This window comes from Canis aureus, chromosome 5 (genome assembly GCF_053574225.1).
Source record: "Canis aureus isolate CA01 chromosome 5, VMU_Caureus_v.1.0, whole genome shotgun sequence".
NCBI lineage: Eukaryota > Metazoa > Chordata > Mammalia > Carnivora > Canidae > Canis > Canis aureus.
The window spans coordinates 67,357,605-67,372,508 of record NC_135615.1 but is presented as its reverse complement, the minus strand read 5'-3'; the positions used below and the strand labels follow the sequence as shown (position 1 = coordinate 67,372,508).

Sequence of the window (14,904 nt, the reverse complement as noted above, 5' to 3'; positions counted from 1 at the left end):
CCACCCCAGTGCACCCACTAAAAAACACACCTTTGCCTAATCCATAAGGAATTTGGCCTCCAGGCGCAAGATTGTCTTGCTGACAGTCTCCCCAGAAACCCAGTGAGTTCAGCCTCCTGGGTAAGCGCTTTCCCACTCCTGCTGCTGCATACATTGATGTGGCCTCCTGCGCACATCTAAATCTTCAGCTGGCCGAGGGACCCACTCACCCCTCGTCATCCTTTCAGCCAGTCACTAAGCATTTATTGAGCACCTACTGTAGGTCACATTGTGCTAACTGTAGGGAATACAGTTATGAAAAAATAAATCCTCATGGCCTAGAGGGGAGTGAGAAGATGGACGTTATACCCAGCATCCCAATGCATATGTGATTACTTCCACACACACTGAAGGAAGAGAATGTTTCCACGCTCTTAATTCTGCTGCAAACATTTATTGAAGACCTTCCATGTGCCAGGCTCTGTTCCATGACACTGTTGCAGAAAACCCCAAACTAGATTGGGGGCCAGGTTGCCAGAGTTGTTCCGGAGGATGGGTCTGAGTTAACTAGGAAAGTTAGAAGGGAGCCCAGGTGAGCTGGTATGTCGGGAGAGTGCTTTAGACCAAGCGTGTGCATGTCCTGGAACTTGGTGGTACCTCCAACAGGAAGGGAGTGAGGCCAAAGGACAGAGACAAGAGAGAAGTGGAGGTGGCTCTGGTCCCTGTGCCACCTGCTAGTCCACTTTCTTAGTCAAACGTAATCTCTCCAGTGTAGATGCTTCACTTTCTGCCTTTCTGGCTCCAGAGAGTCACCTGCATGGGCCTGTCTGTGACTGGGGAGAAATTGCTGGCAAGCAGGCATTGGAAGGTAGAGAAGGGGCTTCCTGTCTCCAGTCCAGCACATAAGGAGCTTACAAGTCACCACTCCACCAACAATAAGCAAACCATTTAACCAACTAAAAATCAACAACTCTTCCTAGATCTGTCAGAGAAGTAAGGTCACAAGGAAAATCGGTAGACTCCGGATTGGGGAAAACAGGCAGGCTGGATAAAGGGAGCCACTCATCAGAGCAGACACCCAAGGCAGGAACAACACGAGAGCTGGAAAGCCTGAACTGTACTTAAGGAACTACTGCAGGCTCAATGAGGACAAGTCTGAGAATTAAAAACTCTAGGGGGACCCCATTATGGGGGTTCCCAAGACTTTTGTGAGTTTTACCTCCAGAAACTCTACCTGGTTCTCACAGTGGCTATCAGAGAAAAAAAATCCCCTCGTGCTTTTGGCAGAGGCATGGGGGAAGGAACCCTATTGAAATTTGCCAGAGCATTCTGTTCTCAACAGACCAGGAGAAACTATCTTACCAGAACTTAAACTTTGGGGATTTTATCAGAACTTAACCAACCTGGGGGGAAGAGACACACAAACTCCAGCTCCCTCTACCCATCCTGTCCCACCTAAGGAGGGGACAAATGAGAAGCCTTGCAGAAGTTCACAATTCAGTGGTGGGAATTAGGGTAAGGATGTGTGTGGAGAGTGAGTGATGATCTTGGGTTCAGACAGGCCTGGTTTGAATCCTGACTGTGTGTCCTTGGGTAAAACACTCCACTCACTGAGTCTGGGTGTCCTCCTTGGTGAAATGGGGATTCTGTGAGACATATGTGGCCATCATCTTATTGATCATCAGACACAATAGTTGCTTGATAAGTGAGGAGTTGTTATCTGGTTCCAAGATAGGGTCCGAGCCTGCTGGCGTTGCCTTGGAACCACCCCAGACTCCAGCCCCAGGCAGCTTACGAAGAGGAGAGTATGACTTGTGGTTGAGGGTGGAGTGGGAGCACTTACAGGAGAAAGCAGTCCACTAAAGGGGCTGACAGTGACAGACAGGAGGTCAAGAGAAAACAGACACCTTGGGCTCTAAATGGAGAGGCCGCCTGGGACCTCAGAACAGACTCAGGGCCCCATGAGTCAATCCCAGCAATGAGGCCTGGCTAGAAGTCCAGAGCATGATTCTAACTGGGAAGCCCCTGCTCCTGCCATCAAACTTCACCCAGCTTTGGTGAAGACACTTGCTGTCCTGGCTCCCACCAGGTCAGAGCCAGGTGACATGGAGCACCTGGAGTCTTAAAACTCACCCCCTTCATCCACACTCCAGATCAGCCCTTGGCTTCTGGCCAGACTGAGATCCTGAAGGTCCGAGATCCTTAACATTTCATTGGAATCCATCCGGCAGCTTGTAGGAGCAACCAGGTGGCTGTGAAGAGCATGTTGGGTTTTGTCTTAGAAGCACATGTCGGGAGGCAAGAAAAGGCAGACTTTGTTGTCTCCCTGGGCGGTGGCTGTCTGCTGTTTTGGGAGTAGCTGGAGGGACTGTCTGTCAGCAGGCCTGGGGAAGAGCACCCCCCACCCCATCCTGATGTGGTTGCTGCTGAATTGGGCTCTATTCACCTGGAATCTCAGCGTAGCAGGGTTGGAGGGGCCCTCAGAGGCAAGACAGGCCATCCCTTCCCTCCACGGGTGGGGAAACTGGAAACACCATTATCTGTGGGCAATGCAGCAGAATGATTTACTTAAACATGTGCCTGGGGCTTGCTTTCCACTGCTGTCAACACCATAGAATGTTGGAGCGCCCCCCACCCCACCCCCAGAACGTGGAGCTCAGCAACTCACCTTAAGCCCAGTGGAAGAAATGAGTGGCTTGGCTGTTTCTGGGCTGATCTCAGAGAGGCTTTGCTTATGAATATGACAGCCCATTGGCAGGACTGTACTAGACAGCACAGGTGGGAGAGGATGGGCTGTGGACCTTGATAGAGGAGGAAGGAGAGGCCCAACATAAGGAGCTGGGCTTTTGGAAAATGATAGAGACTCACCACCAAGAAGTGGCTGGTCTGTGGGCAGCAAGGATGTTGAGATGTCCTGTCTCTGGCAGCACCAACCACACTCCTGGGGGCAGATCTGGGTCTAGAGACATCTATCTGCAAATGGGTCTCTCCTTGCTGAACCAGGATCCCCAGTATGGGACACTCCAGCTGAGAAGTGGGCCTTGCCTGCTAGATCCTGGGTAGCTGAGTCCTGGAGTCCTCAGATGACCCCAGGCAGAGGAAGAAGCCACGAAACCATGGCTGGTATTGGATCTTTACAACCTTGGCAAACAGAGTTTCCAAATGGATTATATTTCATTTAGAAGGACCAAGACATGTCATTTAGCGGTGCCAAGAAACATGACGTTTACCTTGAGGGCCTCCGGAGTATTTGTACCCATTCTTGATAATTTAAAAGGTTCCTTCAGCACATCAAGGGACATCTCATGGCCAGCTCTTTGTTCACATTGGCTGGTGTTCCCCTCTGAGACAGCTCTCCCTCTTCGCCTGGCACCATACGGCCAGTCCACCCTGCCTTCTCCCACCTTGCCTTCTTCATACCCCCAGAGAGGATCATCCTTTCTCCTCTGTTCCCAGACCCATCTCTTCATTCATCCACTCTTACCCCTTCTGACCCATTTCCTCATGGCAGCACTTTAAGCATTCCAGAATATCTGCTCGATCAAGTCACTTGGTGGCTTCAGAATGCCCTTAGGCTCACAACTTAAACCCACTCATGGCTTCTGGAACCCTGCCCCCTCTGGCCCTGCCCACCTTTCCAGCCTTACTTTCTGTACCTGCGTACCCTCATTGTAAGAACATAGGTCTTCTCTTTGGTGCTCTGATATGCAGCTCCTCCCCATCTCAGTGTTGTTCCCGATGCTATTCTCTCTGCCTAGAATGCCCCTTCCCATAACCTGGCTGACTCCAGCTCATCCTTCAAGACTTAAATCCATTTTGTTTGCTTCTGGGAGGTAGTCACTTTTTTCCAAAGACGATTACACCAATATGGGTATGCCATCCCCCACGCTCTTGTAAGATGGCACTGATGTTCCTCTTCCAAGAGGTAGAGTCTACGTTTCTTATGTGGACCTGCTAGATCTTTATAACTGCTCTGACCAATAGGAAATGATGGAAGTGACTCTGCGTGACTTCTGAAGCCTAAACAAAGCAACATGGTTTCCTCCTTGCTCTTTCTCTCTTGGAATGGTTGCCCTTAGAACTCAGCTACCATGTTGTAAGGAAGCCCAGGCCACATACTGAGGCCTCCTGAGACTGTCCTGGGTGGCAGTCCCAGCTAGACCTCATAGATGTCAGTGAGCTTCTAGATGGCAGGAGTGGGTGGCAGCCGAAGCAGATACCAACAGCCACTGACTGGGGCAAGATGAACTTCAGGCTCTGGTTCTCTGCCTGACTCTGGTCCACTTGGCAGCTCTTCCTGCCAACTGGGGGGATCTTCCAGTTTCTTCCCATCCTATTGGACGCAGCTTGCTAATTCCTGCAGTGGCCTTGGTGCCACCCCCACTGGGAGTGCTCTGTCCTGCTGCGTGCCCCATGACCCCATGACCCATACTCACTGCATCTTTTCAGACCCACTCCCACATGTCTCTCCACTAGGAAGCCTCCCAGAATGGGGCCCTCTATATCTTGGGTCACGTTAGGGCGTAGGTACCTGGAGGCCTCTGGTCAGCCCTAGGGTGAGGCAGTGTGACATCCTCAAATCCCCTCAAATGAATATAAGTTGACAAAAATTTGTTGGGTATGCAATAGAACAAGCACATAGCCCCTCTCCAACTTCCTCCCCTGGAGACATTTTCATGGTCTGCCCAGTTGGACCTTCCCTCCTCATTGCCATAGCAACATACATCTGGGGACAAGCCACGGAGACGTTGCAGGGGGCATGAGACCCCCATCTGTCCTTGGATGGTTTCACCTCCCTTTCTGGACATAAACTGGTCGGCTGCCTGGCATAGCCTTCTTTCTGCTGGTCCCAGTTTCCTTTATTCTACTTTTCTAGCTTGCTGAAGATGTTGGCACGTTTATGGCACCGCAGGACAAAAAGGAACTGAGATTCACATTTCGCAATTCTTGAAACAGATTTGGTGTCCTTTGGACATTCCAGGAGTCATGGTCCCCACCCTGTCCTGTCTGCACCCACAGTCCCTGGGGGCTCTGTCCACAGATGAAAGAATGCAGAAGGGGTTTGTGGGGGGGCTGTGCCAGGGACCGATCTGGGGGTCAGCCGAGGCAGCACAGAACTCAGCCCGCCTTTAACCTGGGTGCTTAGCACCCTCCACTGAGCTCTGGTTCTGAAGGACCCCTCTACACCTACCTGCACAGATGCTGCTAGGGGGCCCTGCTGAGACTTGCTTGGATCATGAGACATGCTGTTTGTTTACTTGAACGTTTTCCCATCTCCTGCTCCCTGCACACACAGCTGTGGCACACACAGGCATCTGTGAATTTTCACCACCCAGAGTTCCCTTGGCGCCGGTTGTCAGTGGTGACTCAAGGCTACGCTGCCTATTTCCCCAGAGGAATTTCTTAGAAAAGGATGGGCCCTGTACTTCCCAAGTAGCTTTCTATACCCACCCCACACCTGTCCTTGCAGAGTTGCTTTCCAGCCTCCTCAGCTGGGGCTATTGGGCAGCTGCAGTTGGCCTGGGTTTGTGGTCCCAGCAGCCCAGCAGGAGTTCAGGTGGAAGCAGTGATTACAGAGGAGGCACTGGAAGGCCACAGGAAACCATGGGATGTGGGCACGGAAGGGACTGAGCCTTTGTGGGCAGCAGAGGAGGTCGAGGCACAGAGAGCAGATCAACTTTCCGATGTGTCCATCACTACACCTAACAGTGTTCCTCCTGTGGCCTCACCAGGAGGTGGCAATGGCTGACTGTGCACAGGGATGGAAACTAATTAGACCTGGCATGAGCACTGACCCTGTAGGCACCTGTAAGCTGCTCAGCCTCCTATGAAAGCGCTTAGGGCAAAGGACTCTGACCCATGGGGCTGGCATTAGCTAAGCCAGTCAGGTTTGGACCGGACTAGGGAATACAGAGCAACTGGGCTATTGGAGCAAGAGACCAGAGGGGACAGAGATGCCACTAGAGATCCTGGAGCTGAAGCTCCAGGCTGTTTCCACACTACTTTAGGTTACTCTGACCCCAGGTCCTAGTGGACCACATTGTGCCCTCTCTCCATCACTACTCCCACCTGCCCAGTGGCTCCTATCTTGGCCGTGCCTATTCGAATATACCTGTGTTCAGTGGGGTTTTTTTCTCTATTAGGTTTATGATTTTACATTTAGACCTACAATTCATTTTGAGTTAAATTTTGTGTATGGTATGACATATGGTATGACATATGGATTTTATTACTTTTCTATGTAGCATCATAAATTGCCACAAACTTAGTGGCTTAAAACAACACACATTTTATTATCTCATATTTTCTGAAAGGAGTCTGGCATAGCTTACTTGGCCTATTTTTAGGGTCCTACTAGGCTGAAATCTGGGTGTTGGTTGGGCTGTGTTCTCATCTGCAGGCCTGGCCAGAAAGAATCTGCTTTCGAGTTGGTGGGATTCAGTTCCTTGCAGTTGTGGGACTGAATGCCCTGGCTTCCTGCTGGTCACCTTCAGCAACTAGAGGTCACCCACAGATCCTTGTCACATGGACTTTCCAAACACAACTGCTCATTCTATTAAGCCAGCCAGAGAGACTCTGGAGCAGTGGCTAGCAGGATGGAGTCTTCTACAATGTAACAGTCACAGGAGCAATATCCCATCACTTTGTCATATTCTGTTGATTATAAGCAAGTCTTATGTCCCACCCACACTCAAGGAGAGAGAGTTACATGACCAGGAAGTGAGGGTTATGGGGGCCTGTCGCACGGACATACCATTTCTGAAAGGAATATCCTCTCTTCATTGAATTGTCTTTGTACTTTTGTAAAAAACCAATGGATTGGGGATCCCTGGGTGGCTCAGCGGTTTCGCGCCTGCCTTTGGCCCAGGGTGCGGTCCTGGAGTCCCGGGATCGAGCCCTGTGTCGGGCTCCTGGCATGGAGCCTGCTTCTCCCTCTGCCTGTCTGTCTCTCTGTCTCTCTCTATCATAAAATAAAAATAAATCTTTAAAAAAAAAAACAATGGATTATATATATGTCAGCCTATTTCTTCCATCCCACTGATGTGTGAATCTGTCCTTTTGCCAATAATATAATGTCCTGATCTGATCTTTATACTAAATCTGGAAATTGGGTAGTGTGAGTCTTCTTTGTTGCTCTTCTTCAGAATTGTTTTTGGGTATTCTAGGGTCTTTGCTTTTCTGTATAAATATTATAACCAGCTTGAAAAATTAAAAAAAAATCCTTCTGGGATTTTGTTTGGAGTTGCTTTGAATTTATAGAAATGATTAAAAAAAACTGAGTCAAGATTTAAAAATAGATTCGAATTTACATTTTTAAAAACTCCAGATTTCTAGGTTTTCTTGAAAAGCAGAATGATGGAGAGGGGTGGTATGTCTAGGTGGCTCAGTCGGTTAAGCATCTGACTTTTTTTGTGTATATTTTTTTATTGGAGTTCAATATGCCAATATATAGCATAACACCCAGTGCTCATCCCGTCAAGTACCCCCTCAGTGCCCGTCACCCAAGCATCCAACTCTTGATTTTAGCTCAAGTCATAATCTCAGGGTTGTGGGACTGAGCCTCGCATTGGGCTCCATGTTCAGCATAAAGTCTGCTTGAGATTCTCTGCCTCTCCTTCTGCCCCTCCCCCTCTCATGCTCTCTCTCTCTCTCTCTCTCTCTCTCTCTCAAATAAATAAATCTTTTTAAATTAAAAGAAAAAAGCATGATAATGGGGCAACGCTAGGCCTGCAGTCCTGCAGGGCAAGCATCACCTCCTCTCTCTGCAGATGGGCCCTGTGTACTCAAGGCATCTGAGGTCCCCACCACCAGAGTGACTTGGGTGCCCAATGCTCCACATTTCCACCATTTCTGATGCCCACCTGGCCTCTCCTAGACACCTAATTTTGTGATTCCTGTGTCAGGTTCTCTCTGCTCTGGCTTTTGGAGCAGGAGGCTCTCACTTGAACTTTTCACCTGGTTAACATCTTCTGATAATTCAGAGCTCAGTTCTGTACTCATGGCCCCTGAGAGGCCTTTCTAGACACAAGTGAAGAGGGAACCCCAAGCATGTGATCTTGGAGCTCCTTGTGCTTCTGCTTTTCAGACTGTGGCCCAGCCCAAGGGTGAGGTGCTTGTTGGCATGATTAATTGTTCCATGTCTCTGTCTGCCAGAGGGCTCAGTGAGGGTAGGGACCATGTCTCTTGGCCATTGCTGTATCTTCAGTGCCTACCACAGTGTCTGGTACATAGTAGATGCTCCAAGAATAGATGATCCCTTTTCCCGGGCTGTAGCTGGTGAACTTACCAGCTGCTTCTTGGATGCCCTCCCTCCCTGCTCGTCTCTACCCCTGTGGTCTCCTCCCTTGATAACATGCTTGTGAAAGTGGCCAAGTACGACCCTTGGTCCCTGGCCTGGAAACTGCCAAACACTAACAGGACAAACAATCTCCCTGAGAGGGTGGGGCTGGCCTTGGCTGGAAACCCAGAACCAGCTTTCCTGTGTGGCTGTTTTTCTTTCTCTTCCTTTTTTGGTTTTACTTTGTAAAATTAAAGCATTATCTACATGCATGAATATGCACAGATTCTAATTGTTCAATATTTTGACAGTTGTATACACCTTTATAACCAGCAGTCAAAAGAAAATATAGGACATTTTCATCACCCCAGAAAATTCTCTCAGCCTTCTCCCCTTACCCACTGCTTTCTTTTTTTTTTCAAAGATTTTATTTATTTATTCATGAGAGAGAGGGAGAGAGAGAGAGAGAGAGAGAGAGAGAGGCAGAGACACAGGCAGAGGGAGAAGCAGGCTCCATGCAGGGAGCCCAATGCAGGACTTGATCCCGGGTCTCCAGGATCATGCCCTGGGCTGAAGGTGGCATTAAACCACTGAGCCAACCGGGCTGCCCCCCACTGCTTTCTGATTGTCATTCCCAGAGAGCAGTTTTGCGTGTTCTAGAATTTCATATAAATGGAATCATGCAGTGTATACTCATGTCTGGCTTTTCTCACCCATCTGCCCATGCTGTGTCTCTACAGTTGGAATAGTGTGATCTGAGTGTCTGCTGAGTAATTCCATCATATGAACGTCCCACAATTAGTTTATCCATTCACCTTTTGGGTACTTGGGTTACTTCTAGTTGGCTCTTAGGAATAAGGCTGCTGTAAGCATTCTTGTACAAGTCTTTTTGCGAACATATGTGTTCATCCTCTTTGGTAATTACCAAGGAATAGAATTCTTGGGTCATAGGGTAGATACGCTTCTCACTTTGCAAGAAACTTCTGGTTTGTTTTCTAAGGGAGCCTCAGCTTGCTCTTCCTCCTCTTGGCTTCCTCGGCTCTGGATAAGAAAAAGAGATTCCAAGAAGCAGGAAATGTTGGAGCTGAAAGAGGTTTCAGAGGTCAGTCCTGCGCCTCTCATCCTGAGATGGGGGCCCAGGCCTAGGGAGGGGCAGGGCTCATCCACGGAACCTCTGTGAAACCTGACAGAGCCAGAACCAGTACTGGTGTCTGGACTCTGGCCTAGGGCTTGGAAGACAGAGGCACCATGTCTTCCCAAGAAGAAAGTTTCCTCATTTCCTGGGGATACACCCTGTCCCTGGCCAAGTTGATTTAAATCGTATTCCCAAATATCATGTGTAGCAGAACGCCTTGTTAGAGATTAAACCTGGTTTTATTCTTCCTTTCCCTTATTCAAGACATCAAAGAGCCCCTCTTCGGGTGATGTAAGAGAGATCAGCCTTGGGGAGGGCTAGTTGTCTCAGGTGTCTGTTCCCACACAGACTGCACCGGGGGAGCTGAGGGTCTGTCTTTCCTGCCCACAGGCCTCAGCCAGGACCACCGTCCTAGGGTCAGAGAGCTCTCAGCAAAGACCTGCAGGCCAAGGGACTCCTTTGGCAGCAAAGAAGGAGCAACAGAGGGCATGTGAGTGCGGCAGCCACTGCCCCACCAATCTGCTCCACTGGAAGCTTTGTCCTGGCAAAGCAGTGAAATAAATACACAGGTAAGGTGCCAGCTTGGAGGTATCACCCCGCCAGGACAGGGAGCCGCCTGCAGGATGTGCTATGCTCCTTAAACCAACAGCTGCTCCACAGGTAGAGGAGGTGGGTCTGGGAGCCAAGGGATCAAAGTAGTTACAGCCGGCCCTGTTCCTTCCAGTGAGCTCTTGAGGACTCAGGGCTTCCTGTCCTGGCAACTTTCCACCCTTGAATCTGGAGGTCCTGGCTCCCATGGGCGGGGGGTGCTTCCATCGGGGTCACAGTGAGCCCCGCTTCGACCCACCGTGCCCACTTTTACCATGAGTGTGCAAGTACAGTGAACAGAGGGCATGAGTCCCTACGGGGATGAGAATCTGGGTCACCCCAGAAGACGAGCCACCTGGGCCGGCAGAGGGATGAAAATTCAGCATGGGTCATGCAAAAGGGAAATGAGAACCAGTTATGGCCTCCGGAACAGCTATAGGAGTTCGCTTCTCTAACCTCCCTTGGAACGTCCCCCCAGACATCATGACCACACAGTCCTGGAGACAGTACCCAGTGGAGTGAACTTCGCGCGAGAAGCAATGGGTGCTGAGAGCTGCTGGGCCTATGTTCAGGGGGATGTGGGTGCCACAGCCACACCTCATTACTGGACTGGTGTGTCCACCCGCTGATGCCTGCAGAGGGGCTGCCTGTGTGGATGGCTCCACTCGGTGACTGACCGTCACAGTGCGCAGTGGTGTCAGGTGGGACTGTCTCTGGCACATCTCACCCCACAGCCTCCTGTGGGGTCAGGGAAAGCCACCTCAGCTGAGACCGCATCCTTGCTTACCTTTGTCCCTGGCCCATCCTGCTTCCCTCCTCCTCCTGAAAACCTCCTTCCATAAATCACTTCCCCAAATATCCCTGTGAAGCTCTGCGCTTAGGCACCACCTTGGGTTCTCCTGGCCTCACCTGGCTCTTGGGCCATCAGCCCCTTGCTCCTGGAGCACCCCAGCTATCACCCCTCGTCATCTCAGTGTCTCACCTCCCTGGGGCCTTGTCCTAGCTGGTGGTGCACCTGTCTTGCTCAGAGCTGGAACAGCGCCGGGTTCGGGGGCCCCCCCAGGCATGGGACTCAGCGGTTCTGGACTTGCAGCAGGGGTAACCCTCGTAACATCAGAGAGTTGTTACATAGGTTCAACAAGAGTCCGCTCGTGTGTACCTCGTTTCCACAGTGCTGGGCACATAGTAGGACTCAGTAAATTCGCGCTGTGGTTGCTGTCACTTTGTGGCCTGCCCATCCGCACCTGGGCCAAAGCTGGAGGGCTGGGAGTGGGGCTGCTCAGTACAAGCTGGCTCCTCACGTTCTACCTCCTGTAGAGCGGAAGCAGTACGTGGTGATTTAGGTTGGTCCTGGGGCAGACTTTGGACTGAGGCCAGAGACGTGTAGCATGGCCACTTTTGCTGCAAGTACAGAGAAGCAAGGAGACTGGGTCTGCTGCGGAGAGAGACAAATGAAGCAAACCCACTGGGGGAAAGAAACAGGAGACAGGGAGGGGGACATCTGGACAGTAGTGACAGCAATCCACCTCCTGGTTCCAGACCTGGCTCCTGATTAATCTGCTTCTGGTTTCAGCCAGGTGGAGAGGGTATCTCTTCCTGCAACCAGGTGTCTGGACGGAGACATTAGGAGAAGTGCAACATCCAGCCCCTGCTTACTACCCAGCCCCCTCACCCCAGAGGGAGTAATGGGAGGTGCTGGCCAGGTAAGGGACCCAGGCTGCCCAAGTGACGAGGGCCACCAGCCCCACGAGGACGGAGACCGTGCTGCCTTGTTCACGCTGCGCACTCTGTTGACCGCACATCCAAGCTGCCCAGGAAACCTCTGCGGATGAACAGACGGTTCGAGCTGCCTGGGGCTGCTGAGCCGGGGACGGGGTCTCTCCGGGAGGCTTCCTGGAGGAGTGGGCCGGAGCCGATGTCTGGACAACCAGCTCATACTCCCGGGGTCTCACGGCCACCAGCCAGCAGCAGTGCAGGCACTGACCTCGGCTTCACAGATGGGGCACTGACCCCCCGAGAGGGCAGGGCTGAGCCCAAGGGCATCCACAGCAGAACTGGCACCAGAACAGGGGTGGCCTGGCCCTGAGACGAGATGGGCTTGGGGGCACAGGGGTCCCCGATGACAGATATCCAGAGAGTAGCTGCACGAAGCGAGAAGCCGGAGTTTCTCGGATGCAGTAAGGGAGCGAGCTCAGGACAGGAGCACCCTCTCTCCCTCCGCAGAGGCGGGGTGGGGGTGCTGGGGCAGGGGAGGGGTCAGGGCGCCGAGAATCACCCTGGAGCGCAGGCCAGCTGGACTGCTAGACTTCACATGTTCCAACTTTACAAATAGGAAACGGCCTTCTTTTTGCTGCTTTTCTCTGGCCCGCCAACCGGCGTGTGATGCTGAAATTGCACACAATTTTTAAAGAAGAGAAAATCTTGTTTCCTTGGAGAGCCATGCACGAGTGGTCTTCTGTGGATGTGCTTTCCAGAGGTGTCTCCTAGGTCCCCTCGGCAGGGGCCACCTGGTGAAGACCCGGGGGACGTTCCAGAAACGCCAGTGTTCACGCGGCCCCTGAACCAGGTGTCACCCACAGGGGTCCTGGCCCTGGCCCCTCTGCTCTTTCTCTTTTTGTGTCCTGGTCTGGCCTGCACAGGAGGAAGGGGATGGAGCCTTCCTGACAGCCTGTTAGCAGGCAAGGCTGTGCTTCCCTCGGTGGGGGTGCGGAGGGCTCCGGAGGGCTGAAATCCTTGGTCAGCTGGGTGCTGGCGACGTGGTAGGCCTGGTTCGGCGAGCTGCCTATTTAGGGCTCGAGCACTGTTCTGTGTGCCACGGGGCCCACGATGATTAATACGGGGCTTAGCAGATGCAAGCTGACGACAGGCATGATCTTACGAAACCGAGTTACATAGGGGAAACTGAGGCTCAGAAGAGTTAAGGCACTCTCTTGAGTGGAGGTTATATGGCAAGTCATGATTAAGGATAAATCTTTGCTCCCCAAAACCTAACCTGCCTTTTCCCCAAAGGGGACAAGTACATTTTCTTGTACTTGGGCATGGAATTCTGGTCCCAAGTGACAGGACCGACTGGCCCCTTGGTGCTGGTCCTTCTGGAGGCTAGAAATGGAGGGCCAGAGGCGCTGCTGCAGGAGAGACATCCCAGTTCAGGGGTCTTGGGAGGATTTAGCCCTGACAGGCAGGCCTCCTAGGACAGACACGTGGGAGCGCAGTGGTGGTCCCTCGGGCACTGGAGGTCCCCAGTCCCCACCCGGCCACTCCCTCAACCCTCCGTGGGATGTTGCTGGGTCCGTGGGAATCGTAGGCTGCCCTCCTGGCCCGAGAGCCAGCGAGGGCTGGAGCCGGGGCTGTCCACAAGGCTCAGATGGACGCTCCAGAAGAGCTTTTCCAAAGAGCAGAGAGACGTCTTGCTGGCCCCAGGCCCCCACCTCCGGAAATGGAGGCAGAGTGCACCCTTTAGGACCGAGCCAAACTCTCCTCCCTGACCTTCTCCGGAGTTCCTCCGCTTGGCCTCCCCTCCCATGAGCTGTTTGCTCTGATGGGGACACTCCTCCACGTCCCCAGCTCCCCCATCCCCGCTGGCACCAGTCTCCCCATTCATGCTTCTGCTCTCTGGCCCTCCAGCCCTCAGCCCTACTCCCACCAAAAGTGCAGAACTTGGCAGGTCTGACTAGAGACTGACACAGCTGGTTGATGACCTGGTGGATGCTCAGCTGTGGTTCCTGAGCCATCAGGGGAGGGACCGAGTGTGGAGGTTTGGCTCTGCAGGTCACAGAATGGCTCTGCCTCAGTTTCCTCATGTGCAAGGTGGAATAACCTCTACCCACAAGCTGCCAGAAGTTTGGTCCTAGTAAATAGGATGGTGAGAAGCTCTGGCTGGGACTGGGGGGTGCCCCGAAGGACACTGGGAAAGACCAAACAGATGGGACCTGATCTCCAGTCTGGAAAGGGGGTGGTAGAGAAGGAGCAGTGTTGGGGCTTGTGTCATAAAGTCACTTCCTGGGGCACCTGGGTGGCTCAGTGGTTGAGCATCTGCCTTCAGCTCACGTTGTGATCCTGGGGTCTTGGGATCGAGTCCTGCATCAGATTCTCTGCATGGAGGCTGCTTCTCCCTCTGCCCATGTCTCTGCCTCTCTCACTGTATCTCTCATGAATAAATAAATAAAATCTTTAAAAAAAAAAGTCCCTTCTTGTTGGGGGTGGTTTGCAGGCACACGTCCTGGCCTCATCATGCAGATTTTCATGGTGGTCATGGACACAGTGACATGGGGATGCAAAGCCCCATGGGGTGGTTTAGATTGAGACAAGCCTTGGGGCAGCAGATGGAATCCAGCCTGGGTGCTGGAATGTCTGAGGGAGCCCGCTCCCTCTGCCCAGGCCATCTCGGTTGTGGATGAGGGCCTCTTTCCGCCAGCTATCCCAGGTGCCCTCCCAGTCCTGGGGATTTGGGACCAAGGAACCAGGTGACCCCGGCAGTCACTCTCTAATACTTCCACTTCAGGAGGACCAACCTGGGCACATGGTGTTCAGGCTGGTCCTCCATACCAATGCCCCAGTCTGGGGATGCCCCTGCAGGTGTCAGACAATACTCTTCCAGGGACATAGTGGATTAAGATCTAGAGTTGAGCCTTGCCTCACCTAATGGCTGACAGTTGTGGGAACCCAAGCCAGCTGACCTCTGTACCCACTGTGAAGTAGGACTTGTCCTGGGCTGGACAACCTCTTCCTTCCTGAGGGTGTGTGCTGACCGCTTTGGACTCCCTGGCCCCCTCATCTGTGCTATGCTGGATGGTGATGGGGTCTTTGGGGGTGTGCATGAAGGCGGAAAGAAGCTTGCATGTGTCAAGGGTGCCAGTTGCATCCCTCCCTCCACCCTCATTCAGAAACTGCCCTGGGATGGATGTGATGGGAGCCAGCTTCCACC

At 52.3% G+C, this 14,904-nt stretch overlaps 1 long non-coding RNA gene across 1 annotated transcript in view; it reads left to right on the top strand.

Annotated features, from left to right (window-relative positions):
• LOC144314439 (uncharacterized) overlaps positions 1-12,199 on the top strand; it is a 29,329-nt gene extending 17,130 nt beyond the window's left edge. The window contains exon 4 of the long non-coding RNA XR_013380316.1: positions 9,783-12,199. This is a non-coding gene — a long non-coding RNA (uncharacterized LOC144314439). The remainder of the gene's footprint in view (positions 1-9,782) is intronic.
• The last annotated feature ends 2,705 nt before the right edge of the window (positions 12,200-14,904 follow it).